Source organism: Acinonyx jubatus, chromosome A2 (assembly GCF_027475565.1).
Source record: "Acinonyx jubatus isolate Ajub_Pintada_27869175 chromosome A2, VMU_Ajub_asm_v1.0, whole genome shotgun sequence".
Lineage (NCBI taxonomy): Eukaryota > Metazoa > Chordata > Mammalia > Carnivora > Felidae > Acinonyx > Acinonyx jubatus.
In genome coordinates, this window is record NC_069383.1 from 154,184,705 (window position 1) to 154,191,032 (window position 6,328).

Below are 6,328 nucleotides of genomic sequence, written 5' to 3' on the forward strand. Positions count from 1 at the left end.
GTGCCTCTAATTTATTTTTTAAATTGACGTATAGTTGACATACAAGGTTACAATCGGTTCAGACATAGGGCATGGTGATAGGACAAGTCTGTACATCAATGTGGTTTTGGTTTGCATTCCCCTGTTGATTAGTGATGATGAGAATCTTTTCATGTACCTACTGAGCAGCATCTTCAGGTCTAGGAGGTGTGGGGAGAGAGCGAATGCATGGTCCTCAGCCTCCAGCCTGGCTCCAGGATTCTCTGAACCCTTAAACCCCACTAGATCCGAAGTCTGCCTCCCCCTTCCAGCCCAGATATCTGACACCCAAGGATCAAGGGGAATTGGCCCAGCACCCACCACTCACTGTCCCCAGACCGGGTCTCTCCACCCCGTCCTCTGCCTGGCCTGTGTTCCCCATTCAGGAAGCCAGAAACTTCCCCCAGTGAGCTCAGCTGCACTGCCAGTAGCTGACACGGGGGAGCTTGGGGGTGGTAAGGCTGGCCTCAGGGGGAGGAGGACAGCCTTGCTGCCACTGCCAGGGGCCAGATCCAGGTCTGCCGGCCTGTGAGCTGCTCTTCTGTTTCTAGAAGTTCTCCTCTCCTCCCTTAGTCTTCTCATTAGTGCTTCCAGACACTTCCCCAAGCCCATCCTCTACCCTCCACACACCATGATGCCCTTCTTCCTACAGGTGGCCATGGTGTATGAATAAGAACACCATTCCGTGTGCCAGTCCTTGAAGTAAACACTGCCCTTGAGTCTTCTCGGAAACTGCTTCCAGCAGCCTCTGAGGTGGGTTCATCTAGAGTCCCCACTACACAAATGATGAAACTGAGGCTCAGAGTTTAGTTCCCTCACCCACAGCCAAGTCCTCTCTTCAGGGGCAGAGCTGGGATTTGAACCAGCTGTGTCTGACCCCAGGGCCTGTGTTCTCACTGTCACGCTGCCTGCCTCCGTTCTGATCCGTGTTCTGACCCTGTTCACTCCCCGCTCTTTGTTAGGGAGGCTCTTAATCCTGCTGGGTCCGACTCCAACTTCCAGGGGTGGATCACAGGAAGTACCTCCCAAGCTGGGGATCAAGAGGAGGGTACAGCTCCCCCCTGCCTCCCACCCCATCCTGACAGCAGTCAGGCTGTTCCAACCCGATGGCCATCTTTTCTTCCCCCAATCTCTCCCCCAGCTTGGTGGGCTCCTTCATTTGTGAGAGGGACACTGGGGGCACCTGGGTCACTCCAGTCAACCCAGGTCCCAGCAAGCCAGTCTTTTCTCCTTTGTCGGAATAATGCTGAGGAAAGTGACCATCAGAGGATCAGAGTCTCTGTCGGGCAAAGAACAAAGGAATTTGTTCCCATCATTCTGAGGGAAATTCATTCAAGGGAGGACAGGCAGCAGAGAAGAGCTGCCTGTTCCCCACAGATACACTCTCACCAGAGGATTTCCTGGTTCACCCTCTGACTCACTAGGTAGTGAATTTTCTGATGCTCATTTTCTTCCTGATAAGGCAGAAGAGATGGGCACATCCACCTGGCCTCCTGCCTGGATGCTGGATCCTAGACTAAAGCATGACTTATGGAAATGATTTAAAATTCTCCACACACAACTGAGCCTTCCATACAAAGGAATGTTAGGGGAAGAGGCTAATGGGGTCAAAGGAGAAGAGCCATAAACCTATAATCCAGCTTGTCTGGGTGGAGTAAAGGTGTATATTGACCAAGTCTTATCTCACTTGTTTCCTGCAGCCTGGCTGGAGGTGATGAGGGAGTATGAAGCAGGCTGAGGGCAAAATGCAGGCTGGCATACACACTCCCAGGTGGGATCTATGTGATATTCCTCAGACACTCCCAGCTACCCAAGAACAAAGGAAAGGGGTTTGAGTGCTTACCATGGTGCTGGGGAAACTAAGGCAAATGAAAAACTAAACTCCCTTACTGCCTGCAGCCCATTGACAAGTCCTTGAAACCAGCAAAGTGACCTCCCTCTAGGAGTTCAGCTGCCTCGAAGATGACACTTTGCTGGGGGCAAAAGAGAACCTCAGTTTAACATTATCCCAACCTCAATGATCCTGTAAATCAACTTCCTTTATCTCAACTGCCCCAGGATACATGCTGGCAATCATACTCCAAACTTATGGCCCCTGATATACATATAAAGGGTCTCATGACTGAGGTTGTATTAAATGGTAATTAGTGGCACTTCCCTAGCAACAGCTAGGTCCTGGAAAGGTTGCTTCCAAAATTCCTTAGAGACTTACTCTATCCCTGACCCCCCTCCCAACCAGAGGGTATATAATGAGGTACCCATCAGGACCCGAATGCAGCTCTTCCTGCCCATGGGTCCTGTCCCCATGCTTTAATAAAATCACCTTTTTTGCACCAAAGAAGTCTTCCAGAATTCTTTCTTGGCCGTCAGCTCCAGACCCCAGGAGCCCCCCATCACCCCAAAACCTCATCAGAGGTTTGGCTCCCTGGGCCAGGAGCTTCAGTGCAGCCCTCAGACACAGCAGGTGCCCTGAGCTGCCCCCACTACTCTCAGTCATTCTCCTTTGTCCTTGAAAGGAAACTGCTGCTGCCCTTCAGACCTCCCACATTTCTCTTCTTTCCCGAATCAGCACAGAGACAGATCTGTAGATGGTTTATCATGAAATAAAATGTGGGAAAGAGAATCTAGGCATCTAGGTGAGAAGGGAATAGTGGTAAGCTGCCTCTCCAAAAGTGATCTTCTTTCCAAGGTCATGGACACTCCCTGGGCTGCTCCCGGGCACCATGCTTCCTGTCCTCTTGTCACTTTAGCCTCCAATGTCCTATAGCCCCTCCCAAATGTGGTCATTCTTGAGATTCCTTTAGAGTTAATGGAAAGGTCACTTCCCAACACTTTTATTTACTTTTCATTTAAATTTTGAAGTTAAGAATTGGATTCAACAGGAAGGGAAAAGAAAAATCAGGATTGTTGAGTGGTTTCTATTTCCTATGGTCCTGGGGCTATCAGAGCTTTATGACCCTCTTTGAGGCTCCTAAGCTAGGGTTCTTCTGGCACTTAAATCCCAATGTCACTGTGTTTAAAATTAGTTTTCTTGGGGCGCCTGGGTGGCTCAGTCGGTTGAGCGTCTGACTTCGGCTCAGGTCATGATCTCACAGTCTGTGAGTTTGAGCCCCGTGTCGGGCTCTGTGCTGACAGCTCAGAGCCTGGAGCCTGTTTCAGATTCTGTGTCTCCCTCTCTCTCTGCCCCTCCCCCACTCATGCCCTGTCTCTCTCTCTCTCTGTCAAAAATAAATAAACATTAAAAAAAATTTTTTTTAATTAGTTTTCTTTCCTTAATGCCATTCTGCCTGACCAACTTTAAAAATGACATCTTTAAAATAGAGAGAGCAACCAAAAAACAGATTCTTAACTATAGAGAACAAACTGGTAGCCACCAGAGGGGATTAAGGAGTGCACTTGTGATGAGCACGGAAACAAGTGTTGAATCACTGTATTGTACACCTGAAAGTAATATAACACTGTATGGTAAGTATAGTGGAATTGAAAACAATTTTTTAATGTTCATTTATTTAGGAGAGACCACAAGTTGGGGAGAGACAGAGAGAGAGGGAGCCCATCTGAAGTGGGCTCTGTGCTGACAGCAGAGGGCCCAATGCAGGGCTCGAACTCACAAATCCAAATCACAAGATCATGACCTGAGCCGACCTCGGAAGCTCAACCCACTGAGCCACCCAGGTGCCCCCCCTTCCAAAAATAATTTTTTTTTAATTTTTTTTCAACGTTTATTTATTTTTGGGAAAGAGAGAGACAGAGCATGAATGGGGGAGGGGCAGAGAGAGAAGGAGACACAGAATCGGAAACAGGCTCCAGGCTCTGAGCCATCAGCCCAGAGCCTGACACGGGACTCGAACTCACGGACCGCGAGATCGTGACCTGGCTGAAGTCGGAGGCTCAACCGACTGTGCCACCCAGGCGCCCCCAAAAATAATTTTTAAATGACCTCTTCAAAGAAACCTGTGAGAATCACATGACCACATTTTTATACTGACCTTCAATTCTTATGCTCATGCATAAATATTTACACACTAGTTACAGAAGTATGTTGATATTACATACATGCCCTATGCTTCTCTGTAGACATCATAACTTTTTACCAGCTACATAATATTGGTTCATCATCCACCCTTGACCTATCCAAAAGGTATATATGGGAAAAAGAAAAGAATTTAAAAAGAATACACAGTGGATAGAAAATATGAAAAGTCAGGGGCAATAAACTTTTTAAAATATTTATTTATTTTTGAAAGAGAGAGAGACAGAGAGAGAGAGAGAGAGACAGAGCACAAGCAGGGAGGAGCAGAGAGAGAGGGAGACACAGAATCTGAAGCAGGCTCCACACTCTGAGCTGTCAGCACAGAGCCCGATGTGGGGCTCAAACCCACAGACCGCAAAATCATGATGTGAGCTGAAGTCAGATGCTCAACCAACTGAGCCACCCAGGCACCCCAGTGGCAATAAACTTCTAATGTAAGAATTACTCCTAATGTATGAATAAATGTAATTGGGTTAGAATCACCAGTTAAAAGAGAGGTTTTAGATTTGATTTAAATAAGAAACAAATGTCTTGGGGTTCCTGGCTGGCTCAGTCAGTGGAGCATGCGACTCTTGATCTCAGGGTTGTGAGTGCAAGTCCCATGTTGGGTGTAGAGATTCCTTAAAAATAAAACCTTAAAAAAAAAAAGAAAGAAATGTCTTACAGTATGGTGTATACAAGACACTCAATTAAAACATAAGAATACGGAAAGGTTTAGAAAAAAGGGAATGGAAAGTGACTACTCACTAGGAACAGGGTTTTCTTTTAAGGTGATGAAAATGTTCTGGAACTAGATACAAGCAATAGTTGTTCAACATGGTGAACTTGCTGAGTGCCACAGAACCGTTCATGTCAAAATTGTTAATTTTATATGAATATCACCTCATATTTTAGAAAATACACAAAAGATATAGCCAACAAATATTAAACCTGGGGTGGCAATCTTATTATCAATATCTGATACAATTGAAGGGAAGAGTATCTTATGTCACAAAGATGCTATCTATTTTTAAGGGGTCAAAAAGATTGTCAGTAGACATAAACTCATCATACGTAAAGCAGTAAATGGTAACCCACAGGGGCATCAATTCCAATACTTGGAGCTTTTTTTATCTTAAAAATTGACAACTAAAGCAGACAAGACTCAGACTAAGGAATCTATTATCTAAATACTGCATCTTTGAACTATGGAGCACCTGTGTGGCTCAGTTGGTTAAGTGTCTGACTCTTGGTCTCGGCTCAGGTCATGATCTCACTGTTCCTGAATTCGAGCCCCAAATGAGGCTCTGCGCTGAGGGTAGAGTCTGCTCAAGACTCTCTCTCCCTCCCTCTTTCTCTCTGCCCCTCCCCCACTCATGCTCAAGCTCTGAATGAATGAATGAATGAATGAATAAAAACTTGTTTTTAAAAAAAGTTTGAGCTATAAAATAGAGAGAGAAATGTACACCCAGGGAGGAAAAGACTCATTTTCTTCAAGCACATGGGGAATATTTATAGAAATTAATCATGTATTTGGCCCAAAAAACACTCAATGAATTCCAAAGTAATCTCTTTATGTGTTCAACTGCATTGCGGTAAGATTAAATGACCAAAAAAACAGCTTTAAAAAGGCGCTTGTCTGCAGACCAAGTCAATGAAGCCACTTTTTGGATCAGCAAAGGAGCAGGTCTGGAGTGAAAATGAAGAATTTGGTTTAGACACAGTGAGTCTGAGATGGCTCATAACTTCCAAGTGGGGATGATCACTGAGTTGCCATCCATTTACCAGACTTTTATTGAATTACTCAATGTCTCTGTTCTCTGTCCCAAAGCACACTGGAAATGGCAAACATCCTGTTACTACACTCTGTTAGTTTCACTTAAAATTTTGCTTCAGGGGTACCTGGGTAGGTCAGTTGGTTAAACGGCCAACTTCAGCTTAGGTCGTGATCTCATGGTTCATGAGTTTGAGCCCTGCATCAGGCTCTGTGCTGACAGTGCAGAGCCTGCTTGGGATTTTCTCTCTCTCCCTCTCTCTCTCTGCCCCTCCCCCACTTGTGTGAGTGCACTCTTTCTCTCAAAATAAATAAATAAACTTTAAAAATAAAAAAACCCAAAAGTTTGCTTCATTAGGAAATAATCCAGATTTACTAGTTTTCTTGGTGCCCTGAGGGTTTCGTTTTTATTTGGTTTCCTTTCTCTTTTCCATATCTTTGTATTTGCTATTATGTTACATTTAAATATTTATTTTGGTTTAGTAACACATGAACCTGATTAAAAATAAATCACAGTGAGTGAA